The 21,925-nt window shown below is 40.0% G+C and overlaps 1 protein-coding gene and 1 non-coding gene across 4 annotated transcripts in view; one reads left to right on the forward strand and one right to left on the reverse strand.

The window, feature by feature from the left end:
- The window catches only part of RNF121 (ring finger protein 121), an 82,089-nt gene that overhangs the window by 58,499 nt on the left and 1,665 nt on the right, over positions 1-21,925 (reverse strand). The gene's annotated exons all lie outside the window — the stretch shown is intronic.
- On the forward strand, positions 5,541-5,645 carry LOC125147264 (U6 spliceosomal RNA). Its single transcript, XR_007145095.1, has one exon. It is a non-coding gene; the product is annotated as a U6 spliceosomal RNA (small nuclear RNA).

Consider the following 21,925-nt stretch of genomic DNA (forward strand, 5'->3'; position numbering starts at 1 on the left):
CTACTGAAGGATATCTTGGTTACTTCTAACATTTGGCAACTACGAATAAAGCTGCTATAAACGACTGTGTGGACATAATAGTGTGTTTAATTTTGTTCTTCTCCTTTAATACTGTATTGGCTATTCTGGGTCTTTTGCCTCTCCATAGAAAGTTTAGAATCAGTTTGTCAATATCCACAAGGTAACTTGCTGGGATTCTGACAGGCATTGCACTAAATCTGTAAATCAAGCTGGGAAGAACTGACATCTTGACAACACTGAATCTTCCTATACCTAAATGTGGAATATCACTCCATTTAAATAGTTCTTCTTTAATATTTTGATCAGAGCTTCATAGTTTTTCTCATATAGATCCTATAAACATTTTGCTAGATTTATACTAGTATTTATGCTAGGATGTCATTTTCATGGAGCTAAAGTAAATGGTATTGTTTGTTCTTTTTTTTTTTAAATTTTAACGTTTATTTATTTCTGAGAGACAGAGAGAGACAGAGCATGAGAGAGGGAGACAGCGAATCTGAAGAAGGCTCCAGGCTCTGAGCCATCAGCACAGAGCCCGACACGGGCCTCGAACTCACGAACCCGTGAGATCATGACCTGAGCTGAAGTCGGCCTCCCAACCAACTGAGCCACTCAGACGCGCCGGTATTGTGTTTTTAATTTCAAATTCCACTTGTTCATTGCTGATATATATATATAGGAAAGCAATTGGCTCTGTTTATATTAACCTTGCTAGATTTATATCATCCTGAAACCTTGCTATAATAGTTCCAGCATTTTTTTTTTTTTTGGACATTTTTTTTGACATTTTTGGATTTTCTACATAGACAGTTATGTCATCTGTGAACAAAGATGGTTTTATTTCTTCCCTCCAAATCTGTATACATTTCACTCCCTTGTCTTACTGTATTAGCTAGGCCTTCCATACAGTATGATGTTGAAAAGCATGGTGAGAGGAGACACCATTTACGTTGCTCTTAACCTTACTGGGAAAGCTTCAAGTTTCTCACCATCAAGTATGATGTTAGCTGCAAATTTTTTTTGTAGATATTCTTCATCAATTTGATGAAGTTACTCTCTATTTTTAGTTTTCTGAGAATTTTTATCTTTTTTTCTGTAGATGCAGATTTCTAATTTTTTAAAATTTACATCCAAATTAGTTAGCATATACTGCAACAATGATTTCAGGAGTAGATTCCTTAGTGCCCCTTAACCATTTAGACCATCTCCTACTCCCACAACCACTCCAGTAACCCTCAATTTGTTCTCCATATTTATGAGTCTCTTCTGTTTTGTCCCCCTCCCTGTTTTTATATCTTTGTTTCCCTTCCCTTATGTTCATCTGTTGATTTTTGTCTTTCTCTGCCTAATTTCACTTAGCATAACACCCTCCAGTTCCATCCACGTAGTTGCAAATGGCAAGATTTCATTCTTTTGGATTGCCGAGTAATACTCCATTGTATATATATACCACATCTTCTTTATCCATTCAGCCATCGATGGACATTTGGGCTCTTTCCACACTTTGGCTCTTGTTGATAGTGCTGCTATAAACATGGGGGTGCATGTGTCCCTTCAAAACAGCACACCTGTATCCCTTGGATAAATGTCTAGTAGTGCAACTGCTGGGTCACAAGGTAGTTCTATTTTTAGTTTTTTTGAGGAACCTCCATACTGTTTTCCAGAGTGGCTGCACCAGCTTGCATTGCCACCAACAATGCAAAAGAGATCCTCTTTCTCCACATTCTCGCCAACATCTGTTGCAGCCTGAGTTGTTAATGTTAGTCATTCTGACAGGTGTGAGGTGGTATCTCATTGTGATTTTGATTTGTATTTCCCTGATGATGAGTGATGTTGAGCATTTTTTCATGTGTTGGTTGGCCATCCGGATGTCTTCCTTGAAGAAGTGTCTATTCATGTCTTTCACCCATTTCTTCACTGGATTGTTTTTGGGTGTTGAGTTTGATAAATTCTTTATAGATTTTGGATACTAACCCTTTATCTGATATGTCATTTGCAAATATCTTCTCCCATTCTGTCGGTTGCCTTTTAGTTTTGCTGATTGTTTCCTTTGCTGTGCAGAAGCTTTTTATTTTGATGAGGTCCCAGTAGTTCATTTTTGCTTTTGTTTCCCTTGCCTTTAGAGACGTGTTGAGTAAGAAGTTGCTGCAGGCAAGATCCTGCTTTCTCCTTGAGGATTTTGGTGGCTTCCTGTCTTACATTGAGGTCTTTCATCCATTTTGAGTTTATTTTTGTGTATGGTGTAAGAAAGTGGTCCAGGTTCATTCTTCTGAATGTCGCTGTCCAGTTTTCCCAGCACCACTTGCTGAAGAGACTGTCTTTATTCCACTGGATATTCTTTCCTGCTTTGTCAAAGATTAGCTGGCCATATGTTTGTGGGTCCATTTCTGGGTTCTCTATTCTCTTCCATTGATCTGAGTGTCTCTTCTTGTGCCACTGAGAATTTTTATCTTAAATGGGTATGGGATTTTGTCAAGAGCTTTTTCTGTATCTATTCATATATTTATGTAATTCTTCTTCTTTAGCCTATCAATGTGATGGATTACATTAAATGATTCTCAAACGCTGAATCAACTTGCACACGTGGGATAAATCCCACTCGGTCATGGTGTATGATTCTTTTTATACACTGTCAGATTTGTTAATATTTTATTGATGGTTTTTAAATTGATGTTTGTAAGAGACATTGGTCTGTACTTTCTTGAATTGTCCCCTCATTCATTTCTAATACTAGTAACTTGTGTCCTCTTTTTTTCATAGTTAGCCTGGTTACAGACCTACCAGTTGTATCAATTTTTTCAAAGAATCAGATTTTGATTTTGTTGATCTTCTCTACTGATTTCCTATTTTCAATCCATTGATTTCTACCCTGTTTTTCATTATTTCTTTTCTCCTGCTTACTTTGGTTTTAATTAGCACTTTTTTCTAGGTTCCAAAGATGAATCCATAGGTGACTGATTCTAGATCTTTCTTTCCTCTAAGCCTGCTTTTACTGCATCCCACAAATTTTGGTAAGTTGAGTTTCCATTTTCATTTAGTTCAAATATACTTAAATTTCTCCTGAGATTTCTTCTTCGATCCATGTGTTATTTAGAAGTGTGTTGTGTGATCTTCAAATATTTGTGGATTTTTTTTTAATGTTTATTTTTTGAGAGAGAGAAAGCACAAGAGAGGGAGGGGTAGAGAGAGGGAGGGAAATGCAGAATCTGGAGCAGGTTCCAGGCTCCAAGCTGTCAGCACAGAGACTGATGCAGGGCTCGAACTCATAAACTGTGAGATCATGACCTGAGCTGAAGTCAGATGGTTAACTGAGCCAGCCAGGCACCCCAAGTATTTGTGGATTTTCTTTCTCTTCTTGAATTCTAGCTGAATTCCACTGTGCTCTGACAATGTGTTCCTATTCTTTTAAATTTGTTGTGTTTTATAGAAACTTTGTGGTCTACCTTGGTGAATGTTTCATGAAAACTTGAGAAGGTCAATCTATTCTGCTGTTGTTAAATGAAGCAGTCTACAGATGTCCATTATATCCAGTTGATTGATAGTGTTAACTGAATTTAGCTATGTACTTACAGACTTTCTGATGGCTGAATCTGTCCATTTCTGACAGAGGAATGCTAAGCCCTGTAACTATAATCTGGATTTGTCTACTTCCGGTTGCAGTTCTATCAGCTTTCACTTCACATGTTTTGACACGCTGCTGTTAGGTATATACACATTGAGGACTGTTACGTCTTCTTGGAGGATGGACTTTTATCACTACATAATGCCCCTCTTGATCCCCAATAACTTTCCTTGCTCTGAGGTCTGCTCTGTCTGAAATTAATATAGCTAGTCTTACCTTCTTTTGATTAGTATTAGTATGCTATATCTCTCTTTATTCACTTAATTTTATATGTATCCTTTTACTTAAAAAGGGGCTTCTTGTAGGCAATATATAGCAGATCTTTTTTTTCATCCACTATGACAATCTTTCAGTTGGTGCATTTTTTTAAGCTTATTTGAGAGAGAGTGCGCACATGTGAGCAGGAGAGGGGCAGAGAGAGGGAGAGAGAACCCCAAGCAGGCTCCATGACATCAGCACAGAACCCGACTCAGGGCTCGAACCCATGAACCTTGAGATCATGACCTGAGCTAAAATCAAGAGTCAGACATGTAACCAACTGAGCCACCCAGGCACCCCAGAATTATGTGTGTGTGTGTGCGCGCGTGCATGTGTTCATATACACGTATATGTTTAAGTTTATTTATTTTGAGAGAGAGAGTATGGGAGGAACAGAGAGAGAGAATTCCAAGCAGGGTCCACACTGTCAGCATAGAGCCCGATGCGAAGCCTGAACTCACGAACCGTGATACCATGACCTAAGCTGAAACCAAGAATTGGATGCTCAACCAACTAAGCTATCCAGGAGCCCCTGAATTATTTATATTTTTATTGTTGGGCTGTAAAAGTTCTTTACATATTTTCTGGATACTTATCTGATATATGACTTATAAGTCAGAGAAGTCTCTTATCTGATATATGACTTCCAAATATTGTCTCCCATTCTGTGGTGTGTCTTTTTACTTTCTTGATAGCATCCTTTGCAACACAAAAGTTTCTCACTTTGGTAAGTCCAAGTTATTTACTTTTTCTTTAACTGCTTATGCTTTTGGTATCATATCTAAGAAGATTTCATGATTTGGTCATGATTTATGACTATGTTTTCTTCTAAAATTTTTATAGTTTTATTTATATTTAGGTCACTGGTCCATTTTGAGTTAATTTTTTTATATGGTATGAGATAGGAGTCAACTTCATTCTTTTACATGTGGCTAGCTAACTGTCTCAGCACCATTTGTTGAAAAGACAATTCATTCCCAATGTGCACCTAATTCTTCACACTGGCTCTTAATTCTGGAAGATGGTGCAACACGCTTGTTTTCCACATCATTTTCTCAAGTGTCCCCACAGCTCTATAAACTTTGCTGACAGAACCTCAGAAAAGTCCAAAAGATAGCTGAAGAACTGTATATAATACCATAAATAAATAAGTAAAAAAATAAGCAAACAAATAAGGCCTCAAAGCTATCTGTGAGATCTGAGACATTTATTCATTTATTCAATTCTCATTTGAGGTACTCCTGTTCTAAATGTGCAGGTCCAGGGCTAGGCATGGGGATGTACAGACGAACCAGACTTTTTTCTTGCCGTTGAGAAGACAGATAAAAAATAAAATAATTAGGCTGTTTTAAAAGTATGAATTTACTTAGCCCAGGGAGCACAATTGTTTCCACTCTACAGAAGGCACAGATAAGATATAAAGGAGAGTAATGACTCACTGAATATCATAGTTGCCAAGAGTGATGGGGAAAGGGTCACAGAGCTTATGGGAGAAATCAGAGACAGAGCTTAGGGCCTCAAATGACCAAATCAATGACTAGTCACAAAGTCCTCCTACGGTCACATTATGATTGTCATGGGCCCCAAGTACTTCTGCCTTTGTGGGCTCCTTCCTCCATTAAAAAAAAAATATTTAAAAATGCTCACTTCAGCAGCACATATACTGAAACTGGAACACAGAAAAGAGTAGCATGGCCCCTGCACAAGAAAAATATATTTCATGACTGCATTACTATAAAGATGTATAATCCAAGCTGGACTGTATTCATTTTTTTCTTATTATTAAAGTAAATTAAGACATTTTTGTGGGTCCCTGGGCACTGTCCCTAATGGATAAGTCAGTTGTGGGTCCTGCTGTAACCCCATAGCTATGGACCAAGTGTTTTCTCCCCAGCTACCAAGTCTTTGCTCTACTGCTTGTAAGATTTTCTCCTCTATTGAGCCTATCTGATCAATCAGCCTGAGTTTGAAGTTCACACTAAATCTTACACACTGCCTAAATCCACAATAAAAGGTAACCTCACTCCACTGGTATGAGCACTACAAAGTCACTGAAAAATCACTTGACAATAATGTGTATTCTGTGTTCAAAAAAGGTTCAGATACATTCATGAATGATCATACCCCAAAAAAGAAAGACATGTCATTGACCTGCAAACACCAAAGTCATGGGAAGCACATAGCTGGCATCTTGAAAGTAGCCAATAAATGTTTATTCATTCATTCAATCAAAAGACAAGCATAAAACAAAGTCTACTCCTTTATAAAACTTACCTTCTAATAAGAAGACAGATAATAAACACATATAAGCATATACACACACACACACACATATGTATACATACATATGTACATATATGTGAATATATATATATATATATATAAAATAAATTCTGGTAGTGTTATGAAGGAAAATAAAGCAGGAAAAGAGAAGAAAGTGAAAAAGGAGACTGTTTTGTTGACTACATTGTAGATACTCGCTTCCCCCAAAAGGTTTCCAACAAGAGAACATGCTGGGTGAGACAGCTGTTATACTTAGCCCATGTGGTAGGTCTTATTTCCTTGGGTTTTATCTCATTCCCACTTTTTACCCCACGAAATGGCTTTAGGGCAACAACTACCTTTCTCAGTGAAGAGAAAAACATTTGTAGGTCCTACTAATCCACCACAGGTGGATATGTCACCACAGGTGCTATATGTCAATGAATAGGAAACTTCCTCAGTGACTCAATTTCCCCATATATACAATGAGGGGGTTGGCTTAGGTGATTTTTGAGGTCCTTTAAAGCTAAAATGCTGTAATAATTCTACCAAATCTAACTCCAAAGCTTCAGAGTCAGCTCTAATATTTTGACTTTCCAAACTGCCACAGTTTCCTTTAGTTACCATACAACTAAAAACAAAATGCCTTCAGTGTGGTGAGCTGTAATTTAACAGGATGCTACCAAATTACATCAATGAAACTTTAACAAATGATTACCACAGGCATGCATCAGGAATATCCATCACCAGGGGATGGTTTCTTGTCCTTGCTTCAAGTACCTGCTAACTGTAAAGGGTCCTAACCTCTGGAACCCCATCCACCAGGACAAACTTGGTATTTCAGAGGTCTCAGTTGATCCTTTCAAGTTAGAGACGGATTAACCATGCAGCTAAAGACTTCATTCTTTCGCAAAAACTAGAGACGAATAAGCCCAACCTTTGCCCTTGAGGTATTCAGTCGGGGGGGGGGGGGGGGGGGGAGAGAGACAGGACACGACAGACTATTAAACATAACATAGTATGATAAGGACAACCACTGACATTTAAACAAAGTGCTACTTAAGTGCAGAGAAAAGAGATATTAGCTAGCTCCTGAACCTGATATGAATACAACATACCAGGAGGGCTGCCTCTTCTATCTTGTAGGGACAGATGCTCTGGTCTGCTGGGTGATTAGGACAAGTGAAATACCAAGGTTCACACAGGCTCTCCATATTTGTAGCTCTCCATTCTCCTCTCATTCACAATCTTCTTAAACTCCATAGCCTTGTCAAGAATTCAAGGCCAATAAATCAAAGTGCAACTACCTCACTTTTAAAACAGACCTCATAAATCAGCTGGAAATCATGCAGACATTGGATCTACTTAGGCAAACTGTAAGGCCTGATATAGACAGCACACTTTGAGCAAGAAAGTGGAAGTAGGTGTTGGTTGTAACAACTGCTATGGCTGCTATCTGCTCATCACCCCCACCCCTCCTACCATCACCAGAAAGTATATCTTGCAGGCCAGCTGAGTTGGGAAGCTTTTTCAGTGAAACTTTTCAAATATATATAAAAGTAGAAGGAATAGTTTAATGACCTCTTTCTCATTCAACAATTATCAAACTTGGGGGCACCTATCATTCTTTGGTTCTTAAATTCCTTTCCCATCAAATTCATACTTCTCAGACTAGCCTCCTCCCTCTCTCACTCTTTCCTACACGCATTCCAGCCTCCTACATACTCTAAACCTTTCTACCCATTCTTTTAAAACCCAATCCATATGCCACCTCTTCCAGAAACCCTTCCAGAGCAGAACTATCCTTCCTACAAACTCCTTAAAGCCTTTACTTGCTAGCCACATCTACCCACCTATGGAATCTCCCTTGAATTTTTCATTGCCACACCTCCTAAAGTTCAGACTTTATCCCTTGCTCTTTCCTAGGATATTGTAGTGACCTCCAAGATCATCTCCCTGACCCTAATCTTGCCAGAACAGATTCATAACATAAGAGCAGCCACAGTGATCTTTATTAGACACACAACTGAGCATATCAGCCCCCTACTTAAAGAGACCTTAATGACTTTCTATTGTCTTTGGATTAAAGCCCAAACTCCTTTGTATGACATATAAGGTACTTCATAATCTGGTCCAACCAGCTATTTATCTCACCAGTCTCCCCCAAATGGCTTGTACTCCAGCCACAATCCAGGAATGAACCACCTACCATTCTAACATGCTCTTCCCTTTTATACCTTGGTGCTTTGGCCAGTGCCATCTTCTCTCCTTAGAATTCTTTCCTCATCTTCACTGTCCATCTCTATTCACTCTCAAAGATGCAGTTCAAGTATTACCTCCTTCAAAAGATATTCTCCAACTTTATACATTCACACTGCACTCAACAACTGTTAGGTGAGCATATGTTGAACTCTAGACTGGAAATAACAATAATAAATAACAGCTCTCACTCTCAAGATACTTAAGAGTCTAATAGATTTCCTCAGGTGAAGTGTTCCTCTTCTGCAGAAATTTGCAATTTGTACATTATCTCCAAGGTCACATTTATTACTTTTTATACTTGTTTCTGAGTCTGTTTCCATAACTAAACTCTAATCATCTTCAGGCCAAGGATCTTTTCTTTTTTTAAAAGCTTTATTGAGGAACAGCATCCATTTTAGGTGGACAATTGAAGGACTGTTCGTATATTTACAGGGTTGTGCAACCATCTTTTTTAATCTATTTTTTAATTTTAACTTTAGTTTTATTTTGAGAGAGAGACAGAGAGCAAATGGGGGGAGGGGCTAAGAGAGAGGGAAAGAGAGAATCCCAATAGGCTGCACTGTGTCAGCACAGAGCCTGATGTGGGGCTTGAACCTACGAATTGTGAGATCAAAACCTGATCTGAAACCAAGAGTCAGACACTTAACCAACTGAGCCACCCAGGTACCCCCGTGCAACCATCTTATTTTAAATCATTTCTATCACTTTAAAAACAAACCTCATGTTCATCTCATCTGCAACACCCCCAGACCTAATCAACCACTAATCTACTTTATTTCTCTATAGATTTGCCTCTTTTGGACCTTTCATATAAATGAAATCATACAAAATGCAGTTCTGACTGGCTTCTTTCAGACACCATAATGTTTTAAGGATCATCCATGTTCTAGCATGTATCAGTAGCTCACTCCTTTTTCTCGCCAAGTAATATTTCACCATGTGGATATACATTTTATTCATCCATTCAGCAATTGAGGGACATTTTGGTTGTTTCTACTTTTGGGCTATTATGAAAATATTGCTAAGAACATTTGTGTACAAGCTTTTGTGTGGACACATGTTTTTATTTCTAAAGTATATATCTTAGGAGAGGAATTGCTGGGTCATATGGTACTTCTATGCTTAACCTTTTGAGGAACCATGAAACTGTTTTCCACAGCTGTTGCACCCCTTTACATTTCTACTAGCAGTGCATGAAGGTGCCAGTACCTCCACCTCCTTGACAACACTTGTTATTATGTCTTTTTTCATGATAGTATCACGGTGAGTATGAAGTGGTATCTCATTGTGTTTTTTAAAAAAAATTTTTTTTTAATGTTTATTTATTATTGAGAGACAGAGAGAGACAGAGCATGAGCATGGGAGGGGCAGACAGACAGGGAGACACAGAATCTGAAGCAGGCTCCAGGCTCCAAGCTGTCAGCACAGAGTCTGATGCAGGGCTCAAACTCACAAACCACGAGATCATGGCCTGAGCTGAAGTTGGACGCTCAACTGACTGAGCCATCCAGGCGCCCCTCATTGTGGTTTTGATTTGCATTTCTCTGATGACTAATGATATTTAACTTCTTTTCAGGCACTTATTGGCCATTTGTATACTTTCTTTGGAGAAAAGTCAATTCAGATCATTTGTCCATTTCTTATTGGGTTATTTATCTCTCTCTTGTTGAGTTGTGAGAGGTCTTTATATATCCTGAATGTAAGTTCTTCATCAGATATACTATTTGCAAATATTTTCTCCTATTTAGCAATCTTACTGGATGTGAACTGGGTGTGAGCATCACTTGAATCTTACTTTCCTTTGTTTCAAAGAACTAGCCTGTAATCTGGTACAATGTATGTGTTCAATAAATGTTAGATGGATGTTATGCCTTACTCGTTCAGCATCCCCCTCTTACTTCACACCTAGCACTAGACACAAACAAAGCACATGCTTCGGAAATAAACAGAGACTGAGTAACAGTCTCGAACAAACAGTGGGGATGATGTCAAATAAAATAGCCAAACAGAATTTTTCACATTTCTTCTCCCCCACCTAAGACTTCCCCTTTGGTCCTTCCTATTTCAATACATATACCATCAACCATGGCGTTGCCAATTACTTAAAGCAAAACAAATCCCAAAACCTGGAAGTCAAGCTTATTTTCCTTCCCTTCTATCTGATATCCAATCCACCAGCAAGTCCTGTAGACTCTACTTCAAAACATATTCTAAATTCATCCACTTCTCCCCATCATCTGTGCTACCGCACCCCCAACACTATCAGGTCTCACCTAAACTACTGCAAATCTCCTAACAGCTCTTCTTGAATGCCCCTTACAATGCATTCTCCTTAAAGCAGCCAGAAAGATTGTTTTAAAAATGCAAACCAGGGGCGCCTGGGTGGCTCAGTCGGTTGAGTGACCGACTTCGGCTCAGGTCATGATCTCATGGTTTGTGAGTTCGAGCCCCACATCGGGCTCTGTGCTGCCAGCTCAGAGCCTGGAGCCTGCTTCTGATTCTGTGTCTCCCTCTCTCTCTGACCCTCCCCCACTCATGCTCTGTCTCTCTCTGCCTCAGAAATAAACATTAAAAAAAAAAATTTAAAAAAAAATGCAAACCAGCTCACCTCACTCCTATCTTTCAAACCATCCAAAATCTTTTCATTGTACTCTCAGGAAAATTCAACAAGTTTAGCAGCATCGATGAGGCCTTACAGATCTGACTGTGCCAAACTCCCTGACCTGACTGGTATTATTTTTTCCTTGCTCACTATGATTCACACACACTGGCTTTCTCTTTGGTCCCAAGACATGCCTAACTCATTCCCACTGATTTATACTTCTCCCTCCACTTGACACATGTCTGCCTCCAATTGCCTCCAATCTTCCAATTGCCAGATCTTCTTCACTCAGGTGTTGGTTCAAATATCACCTCATAGGCTGTTCATAACCTTTCCTAGTTGTTCTCTATCACATCACCCTACACTCCTCAGAGCACTTGTCACCATTTGAAGTTATCCTGTTTGCTACTTGTTACCTGCATGCCCCCATTAGAAAGTAAACTTCACAAGAGCAAGGACCTTCGTTGTCTTGTTCATTGCTGAGTTACTGGGACCTAGGAAAATGCATGACATATTGAAGGTACAAGTACTGAGGAAGGAAAGATTGAATTAACAATCCAGATTACATATTTAATAAATGCTTCATGAATGCGTGAGTGAATGAATTAGGGGGAGGAATGAAAAGCACACAAAAATAAGTGGAAGCACTGTTACTTGATATTTTTATAGCTGCTCACTTTTCTCCACCTTTACTGCCTTTGCTTCTGCTCAGATCCTCATTATCTCTTAGCTACCAAAGTACTCCCAGCTAATTTCTTCTTTCCCCAACTGGATCCCTCCAAAATAATTTCTACACTTCTATCAGACTTGATCACTCTGAGACATAGATCCGAACATGTTTTAAACCCAAGCTTCTTAGCATATTGTTAAAAAGGTCTCTCCAACCTTACTGCTCATTGTTATCCCCTTACATTTAGCCTGTACTCAGTTTTACAGAAATTCTTAAAGTTCCCAGGATCTGCCTCCAAACCTTTGCAGATCTTTTCACTGTGCTGGACCACTCTTCCCTACCTCATAGACTATCTATTGAACTCAAGTTTAATCCTTAAGAACAAACGCAAGCTTCTTCTCTGTTAAGTCTTTAATGATCCCCCTAAGCAGAGTTAATCACTCCTTCCTTTGTGTCACCACGGTATATAACACACAACTTACACTATACCACAATTATTTGTTTCCATGTCTGTCTTCCCCTATATGACTATTAATCCCCTGAGAATAGGAGCCAGGCGTTCATCTTTGTGTCCTCCTTGCATAGTATTTGGCATATATAAGCACTCAATAACTGATGACTGAGTTAAAACATACCTTAACTCCTCAGCCTGGCATTCAAAATCAACCTTGTATGGGCCCCAACTTATATTTCTAGATTTAGCACTTAGTCCTCAGCTACTTGATGATCTCCACAAATACATCCTTCTTTTTCACATTTACTTGGGGCCTTTATTCCTGATGCTCTCTAGTGAAATTTAGAACATCCATTAAGGTCCAGGTCAGAAGGCTCCTTCTCAAAGAAGACTTCCTTAACCCTATCAATGAGAAGGGATTTACTTCCCCCATAGTATTTTGTTTTTTCTACTGATAAGGTAATTAGGACCTTTTTTTTTTTAAGTATATATATTTATTTTTGAGAGAGAGAGAGAGAGCACAAGTGAGGGAGGGAGACACAGAATCCGAAGCAGGCTCCAGGCTCTGAGCTGTCAGCACAGAGCCCAACACAGGGCTTAAACCCACAAACCATGAGATCATGACTGAAGACAAAGTCAGACGCTTAACTGACTGAGCCACCCAGGTGCCCCACTGGACCTTTTAATTATAGCCACTGCATTTCCAACTGGACTACATGTCCCATTTTCTAACAGAACTATAAGCTCCTTGAAACATGAATTAGCATCTTCTCTCTCAACCCAAGTGCCTAACATAGCCCCTTGTACAAAAAGCAATCATCAACAAATATTTTATTAATGAAGAATAATATGCTTAAGGATTAGAGATTTCATGCTTCCATTCCTTCACATGGTAAACTTTTACCCCTCAAGAATCAGCCCAATGATGGGGCATGTGGATGGCTCATCGGTTGAGGGTCCAGCTCTTGATTTTGGCTCTGGTCATGATCTCAAGGTTCAAGAGTTTGAGCCCCTTGTTGGGCTCTGTGATGGGGGTTCAGAGCCTGCTTGGGACTCTCTCTCTCTGTTTGTCCCATCCCTGGTTCTGGCTCTCTCTCTCTCTCAAAACAAATAAACTCATAAAAAAAAAAAAAAAGAATCAATCCAATGTCCTATCCTCTCTGAAATCTTCCCTAACACTCCCAAATACAATTATGCACTCCATCCATGTACCTGTGGTACCTTGTGCATAACTCTACTCATAATACTTTATGTCATTATCACTTCCTCTCCCTACTAGACTGTGACCTCTTTTGGAGCAGAGATAGTCTCATTATCCATTTAGGAGTTCCCAAGACCAAAAAAGTATCTGGTATAATTAAATGTTCAATAAAAATGTGGTGAATTTTGAAAACAGTGAGTCCGTGTTATAGAGTACACCAGCAACAGAGATCATGGAATCCTATCACCAAGTTCAAATCCCACCTCCACTTACAACCTATGCAATCTTGAATAAATTAAAATTACTTAGCTGTGTCTTGGTTTTTCTCACGTAGAAATTGAAAATAATAGTATTAAAATAGAATTAATAGAGCTAATGTTATGTAAAATGCTTACTACAGTGCCAGGTACACAGTATGCACTAAAAAATTAGCTATTGTTACCATAAGAATAGAGGGAGAAAAAACTGTTTCTGGAGGGTGCTGACAGACTCAAGAAGAGGTTAAGCAATGGGCAATGGAGAGTAAAATGTCACTAGAGTCCTCTTAAGTAACAGGCACATTGGGGTGCTTCGGTGGCTCAGTCAGTTGAGTGTCCAACTCTTGATCTCAGTTCAGGTCGTGATCTCATGCTTCATGGGATTTGACCCCTGAGTCGGGCTCTGCACTGACAGGGCAAAGCCTGCTTGGGATTCCCTCTCTCCCTCTTTCTGTCCTTCCCCCGTTCTCTTTCTCTCTTTCAAAATAAATAAATATTAAAAAAAAAAAAAAGTAACAGACACATTAAGTTATTGAGAACACCCTACTGGGAAACGGGAAGGAGAACAGAGGGACCACAAACCTTGGTTTATGGCTTATGCTTATGCTCTCTGCCTCCAGTTCCCTGCTTCTTCTTTCCCCAAAGTTTCTCCCTAGTTGCCCAGGGCCAAAAGCCCCATGGCCACAACTCAGCATCCCCTTGGGAAAGCTGCACTTTAGAGAGAACTAATGAGTTTACATTTACCTACCAGATTTTCCTCTGAGAAGCAAAGAGATAACAAAGGACTTCAAGAAGGAAAAACACAAAGAAATAAAGTGGAGATAAGGAATGACATCAGATGGATTACAGTGGGTTGGCTTTCAGGACAAATAGTCCCCGGTGAATTGAGCCTACACTCCTCAGAGGCATCCTCTGGCAGTGCCAGTGCTTGCATGTGCTTCCATGGTCAAAGATGCAAAGAAAGCATCTGCATCCTGCAAAAGCAGGATCTGGAAAAAGGAACAAGGACTAAAAAGATGAAGCTACAGAGGCACCTGGGTGGCTCAGTCAGTTAAGCGTCCAACTTTGGCTCAGGTCACGATCTCACAGTTCGTGAGTTCATGCCCCACATGGGGCTCTCTGCTGTCAGCACAGAGCCTGGAGCCTGCTTCTAATTCTGTGTCTCCCTCTCTCTGCCCCTTCCCCACTCATGCTTTGTCTCTCTTCCTCTCTCAAAAATAAATAAACATTTAAAAAAAAATTTTTTAAGCTGAAACTACAGAAATAAAAATTCTAGCCCAATTTGAAGAATACTGCAACAGAGGTATTCAAAGAGGTAATAGGATGACCCAAAAGATAGCTCCCTACCATTAGAGGGGTTTAAACACAGACTGGGAGTGATCACTTACTGGGGATGTTCAACATCCCTTTAAGATTCAAGTTCAAGGGGCGCCTGGATGGCTCAGTCGGTTGAGCATCCGACTTCAGCTCAGGTCATGATCTCACAGTTGACGAGTTCGAGCCCCACGTCAGGCTCTGTGCTGACAGCTCAGAGCCTGGAGCCTGCTTCTGATTCTGTGTCTCCCTCCCTCTCTGCCTCTCCCCTGCTTGTGCTCTGTCTCTCTCTGTCTCAAAAATAAAGATAAACATTTAAAAAAAAAAAAAAGATTCAAGTTCAATAAACATTTGAATTTCTACACTAGCCATTGTGAGAGATTAGGTGCTAGGAACACAGAGATAAAAAATGATACGGTTGTCCCCTCCCAGAGTTCACCACCTAATCAGGGGGGCAATACAACATGGTAAGTGCTGACAGAAATCCATATAAGGTACCATGGGGCAGAGAGCAAATCCTCAGATTGTGTGCCTATGACTCACTGGTAAGGTGCAATATGGCATTAATTAAAAATGGAAATGCTTCAAAAGCAGTTTATAAGCAAATGCTGTCAGGTGATATTGTGTTATTTCCAGAACAGATAGTTAAGTGTGTCAGCTAACCTTTGCTATTAGGTCAACATTCCTTTCATCCTGAGCCGAACCCACAATATACTGATGTCTGCTACATGCCAAGTACCAGGCAAAGCACTGAAGAATGTATAGAGATGAGAAAGACAGTCCCAGCATTCAAGGAGTTAGAACATAGAGGAGTTTTCCTCCTCTCTCTCTCCTATCCCCCTTTATTGACCAGATAACACCTTAAATTCCTTCTGGAAGTAGAAGAGTTATTAAGACATAAGCTTAATTGGAGGCACCTGGCTGGCTCAGTTGGTGGAGCATGCAACTCTTGATCTTGGGGTTGTGAGTGTGACCTCCACATTGGATGTAGAGATTACTTAAAATCTTAAACAAACAAACAAACAAACAAACAAACAAAAACAAGACATAAGCTTAATAAAAAAGTGACTTGCAAAAAACAAGAGTGAGCTGGGGATGGGAGGTATAAAGGTATGATGAGAAACCAAATGGGAAAGATTCTCTGCAGACAGGCTATCTGCCAAAGTATGAAACTGACTGTATAAAAAGTCAAGGTTATATGTAGGCCTTTTTGTCTATAACTTCTCTATCACCATTTTTTTCTTCTCTCAACTTAATGTTATTAGCACGGGTTATTAACAATTATTATACATTCACTCACTCATTCACTAGTATTTACCTGATAGAAAACAGTACCTAAGTACCTGACAGGAACTGTATGAAATACAGGCAGAGTAAAATACTGGGATCCAGGACTTTCAAAGCTGCAAGAGACCTTTAGAACGTCATCTAGTCCAAACCTATCAATTCACAGATGAAGAAGTGAGGTTCAGAGAGATTGAAATCTTTCATGAATTCACACTTTCATTCATTTATTGAATCATACTCTTTGCCAGACACCAGGGACACAAGGCTTTCAAGGAGAGCTTAATCTCATGGGAGACCAACAGCATGATTCCAGTCAAATTACCTCTATAAATGAAGTCATATACTTACATAGTAGAAATGTCCATTGTAGGACAGTATTAGAAGTATACAGTACTCACACTGCCCAAAATAGTTAAAAGCACAGGTGCTGGAGTCATCTTGGATTTGAACTCCAGCTCTGTCACTTAGCTATATAACATTGGGCAAATTACATAAATTCTCTACATCTCAGTTTCCACATCTATAGAATGGGGATAACCATAATAGTACCTACCTTGTAAGATTTGGGTATTAAATTAGAAAATGCATATGAAACACTTGGCACAGAGTAAGTACTCTATCTTATTTCACCTTCAGCACTCTGCCTCAGCATTCTCCTCCTGAGCCCAGGCCTCAGAATCTCAACACAGCCTTTTTTTTTTTTTTTTTTTTTTTTAATTTTTTTTTTCAACGTTTATTTATTTTTTGGGACAGAGAGAGACAGAGCATGAACGGGGGAGGGGCAGAGAGAGAGGGAGACACAGAATGGGAAGCAGGCTCCGGGCTCCGAGCCATCAGCCCAGAGCCCGACGCGGGGCTCGAACTCACGGACCGCGAGATCGTGACCTGGCTGAAGTCAGACGCTTAACCGACTGCGCCACCCAGGCGCCCCTCAACACAGCCTTTTAAGCATCTATTATCATTTGACTCTCTCTGAGATAAAACAAATCTGCTATTCCTAGTCTAGAACCCAGGAGTACTTTTTACTACTCTGTTTTTTTCCCACTACACTATGCTATTACTCAGTTTACATACCTTAAAAATAATCCATAGAGGCATCTGGGTAGCTTAGTCGGTTAAGCATCTGACTTTGGCCCAGGTCATGATCTCACACTTCATGGGTTCGAGCCCCGTGTTGGGCTCTGAGCTGACAGCTCAGAGTCCGGGGCCTGCTTCAGATTCTGTGTCTCCCTCTCTCTCTGCCCCTCCCCCACTCACACTCTGTCTCTCGCTCTCTAAAAAATAAACATTTAAAAAACCAAAAAAAAAAAAAAAAAAAAATCCAAAGGTAAATAGTTAAATATCCAAGATTAAACTTCAATCACACATACTTCAATCCCCCAGTAAAATCTTGGCTTTGACCAAGAGTCTCTAGAGAAGAAACTCCTGGAAACAAGAGACATTTATCAAATGTCTATCAGGAGAGACCCACAGGAAAAGGGGGGGGGAGGAGGAAAGGCAGTGATTACTCCCTTGAAGAAGCAAGGGATTTCTATACCCTGCCTGTTAGAGCTTTACCAGTCTAGCAGAGAAGAGGAGATAAGACATGAAATGCCACTTCCTCTTTGATATACCCATCCCACCTACTCCCTAGCACAGCACCTGTGACATGTTTTTGTACTTATTTATCAGTGTTTCTCTTCTCATGTTAGTCTGTGAACTCCCTGAAGGCAATTATCACACCTTCTCCACCTTGGTATTACCAAGAATAGCACAGTGCCTGGCACATAGAAGGTGCTTCAGAAATTTGATGAATTGATAAATGAACACAGAGAAAACTATCAAAGGCAGGGAAAGAAGACATCAGTGTAGATCAGAATAGTTCCAGAAGTCAAGACAGCCTTGGGCTAGAACCTTAAAATACAGGTGGGATTTGAAACATACAGACAGGACAGCATCAACAAAGACCTGGCAGTAACCAGAAACATGATGCACCATATGTTAGAACCAGAAAGTTTTAAACACGATTTAGTCCAACAGTCCAATTTTTATAGGGATGTTGTAAACATTCCATTAAAAAGCATGTACTACTAAGCAGAGGAGCTGGCATATCACAAACATTCACTAACTGGTAGCTATTATTACTATTACTCAAAAATAATAATTATCAAACACTTAGCAGGTACCTGCTGTATGCTAAGCAGCATGCTGAGGGAAGGGACTATAACAACGAGCAAGACAGACTTGAATTCTGCTCTCTAATGTAGCTAAGAGTCTAGTGGGGAAGACAGACAAAATAATCTTTGGTAGACCTGGGCTAGGAGGAAGTACATGAGGGGCTGAAAGAAGAAAGAGTAGGGTCATCCAATCAATGGGCAGTAAGAGAGAAATGTGTGTGTCTCAAAGTGTGTCTTGAGACACATCAGGGGTTCTGAGTCCCCTTAAGTACCCCCAAAGTTTCAAAGTGAGATTTTGTTTAAATAAAGGCTTTTGTGGCTAAATAAAGATTTAAAAACCACCAATCTAGTCCAATTTCCTCTTTTAATAAGAATAAAACAGGGCAGTGGCTCAGTTGGTTAAGTGTCCAGCTTCGGCTCAGGTCATGATTTCACAGTTCATGAGTTCAAGCCCTGCACTGAATTCTATGTCTGTCTATGCTGACAGCTCAGAGCTTGGAGCCTACTTTGGATTCTGTGCCTCCCTCTCTCTGCCCCTCCCCTGTTCTCTCTCTCTCTTTCTCTCTCTCTCTCTCTCTCTCAAAAATAAACATTAAAAAGAAAAAAGAATAAAACAGGGTCCAGATGAGGTAAATTACATACTTGAGGCAATAATACCTCAAGTTAGTTGTAGACTGGGATACTTGCTTTGAACTTGAGCTGGAAACTACCCACTGATCTGTATGTCACATCATTCTGGCAGATGAACAAGCACTGGGAGTAGATGCATCCAGAATTCACAGGCACTGGCCAAGCAGGCAGTCTGGCCCTGATTGGATGTTGATGCGCTTTTCTACTTTAGGTCTCAAGCTGGGTCTCTGTGTCAAAATGATGCCTCCAATTCCTCTCTATGGTTGACCAGCTACACCTTCCAGGAGGAACTCACTGGCTCCAAGAGTAGGTCTGTTTCTGGGCCACCTATCTGGTACCCATACTTTATACTACTAATATCCTCAAGCACCATGTAGTTTGGCAAGTTGAGAGCAAGAACTGAGTTTAACCAGTTATCACAGCCTGTTTAATACCTACCCTGAGCTGGCTAGACCCATCTCTCATCTTCCTAACTACCACTAAGCTAATCACTCCTCCCAACCAGGGGTTTAGCAGAATCAGGTTATCAGTAAATTAAAGGACCTATATGGAAAAACCAATATTCCTCTGGTTAACCCCTACTTAACACCTCTCAAGAATGAAATACTGCTTCATAATTTGGAGATTAAACTTTTGTATATATAGAAAGGGGTAGTTTACTTTGGTAAGATGAGCCTGCAGTTTAGGTCTTTAAACTGAGGGAAAACAAATGCTTTAGAATCTGGAAAAAAAAAAAAAAATGGGTTTAAATCTTAGTGATACCACTTACTAGTTGCAATATCCTCGGCATTCTCAAATACTCTGAACCTCAACTCGACAATAAATAGGGAATACTAATAAAATTACCATCACGAACGTGAGACTCAAAATGCTCTTTTGAATCACAGTCACTTATCAAATGTACCATATCAATTTTCACATGAGATCATTAAAACCATACAGTTTTAAATTACCTATCCCTATAGCACAAATAATGGAGAAATGGAACCAAGGTGCTCAGTACAGCATGGGCTGAGTTCAGGATAGCGTAGGCAGACCTGGGTTGGAATCTGCACACAGCCCCTGCCACCGCCCCCTCCCTCACAAACTGGAATCCTAGAAAAGTTACTCAACCTCTCTAGCCTCAGTCTCCTCAAGTACAAAGTGCAGCTAATCTAACAGGGCTGCTATTAGTAATGAATGAGATAATGCAAGTAAAGGGCTTTAAACAGGAGCTGGTTTACGGTAAGGACTCAATAAATAGTAAGTTTTTCTATCGGTAGCTCATTTCCTAAACCCTATTTTCTCTACACCTCTCCAAAACTAGACAAGCACTTAGCAAAGCCTAAATTACTTCAACAAATAATGAAAAGACAAAAGAAGAGGAAAGGAATGATGGCTGCTATTCCAGACCACTTATCATGCTAATGGCATCTGATATTGGAAAACATATCCTGAAGAACAAAACCACAGCATACGCAATCTTTCCAAAAAAGTGGCAAAGAGCACCACTTGTGTCTTAGTTAGGCTATCCACTACCCTTTTATAATTTGGGCCCTACTAGTTTACCAAGCAGAAAGAGCTACAGGAAGGCAACTCTGATGCCACATGCAAATCACTACTTCTTTGTAAACCCAACCTTTATTTTTTCAGCTCAAGCTCATCTCTATTATAAGGATTTCACTGACTCCTCCTAGCAGACTCAACCACTTGCCCCACTGAATTTTTTACACACTTCCGATATAACAATTACCTAATAGAGTAGAGCTATTTGCATGCCTCTTCCCTACACTCTAAGTTGGTAAAGATCCCGTCTTACATTGCCAGTGCTTAACACACAGACCTCCATAATTGCAAATTACAAGGATGGATTTCACCTTCTTTTTCACTAACTAAGGCTGCTAAGAGACAGCTGGGTAGACTTTAGTAGAAACTCACATAAACTAAGTCTACCAGACCAGACCCCTGGTTTTTGTTTGTGTGTTTGTTTGTCTGGGAGAAGGGAGCTTGAAGGGATTACTAGCTGTTCCAGCTTCTCAGAGTTATTTTCTCAAACACACAAAAGATAGAACCAGTCCATACAGAATTTCCAGACCACAGATTATATCTTTCTACATACATAAAACAAGTAACAGAAGTTTCTGGGATGGATGCTAGTGGTTACATATAAAGTTGACCTCTAGGCACGACACTCTAATAAGTCTGTAGTATAAGCATATTATACAACTAGAAGCTCTCAAGTTCTTAAAACAATAAGGGAAGAAAAGCGAAGAAGCAAAAATAAAAACTGTCTTACATCAAAACTTTAAGTTCTTTTCCCCTCTGCCAATTCTTTTTTGCTCTTTATCTCAATGAACCCTGATATATGTAATTGAAATCAGGCTCCCTCAAAGGAGGGCTCATGACTAACAAACCATACGTAATAACTTCAATACTGTATTTATTTTTTCCAGGGCACTTTCAACTATATCTCACTGAACCACAGTCAACCGTAATCACAGAAACTTAAAACTGGATGGGGCCTTGGAGGTCATTTCCACAACCACCCCATATCACCAACCAAGTGGTATCCAAACAACCAAGTGGTTGAGAGGTATGGGTCTAAAATGTTTCCTTAAAAATCTCCCCCTGCTCTAACCACCTGTCAGTTTCTCAGTCTCTTCCTGCCACATTAATAACCCCAATCAAGTAAACCAAATCCACCAAGTCATCCTACCACCAAGCAACAGTCTTAGCTTCTCAAGTACACTTCTACTCCCTTTCTCTGAGCCTCACCCCCAATTGTCCCCAGTCACCCACCTCCAATACACAGCCAGAGCCTCTTAGATTCTGATCCCTCAGAGATCCCACTGGTGGTGGGTGGACCCCTGACAATCAACCCCCTTCCTCCTATCCCTCTGAGTTGTCCATATGCTGTCCTATGCAAGGCTATAAGCAACCCTTGCTATGA

This window comes from Prionailurus viverrinus, chromosome D1 (assembly GCF_022837055.1).
Source record: "Prionailurus viverrinus isolate Anna chromosome D1, UM_Priviv_1.0, whole genome shotgun sequence".
Taxonomy (NCBI): domain Eukaryota; kingdom Metazoa; phylum Chordata; class Mammalia; order Carnivora; family Felidae; genus Prionailurus; species Prionailurus viverrinus.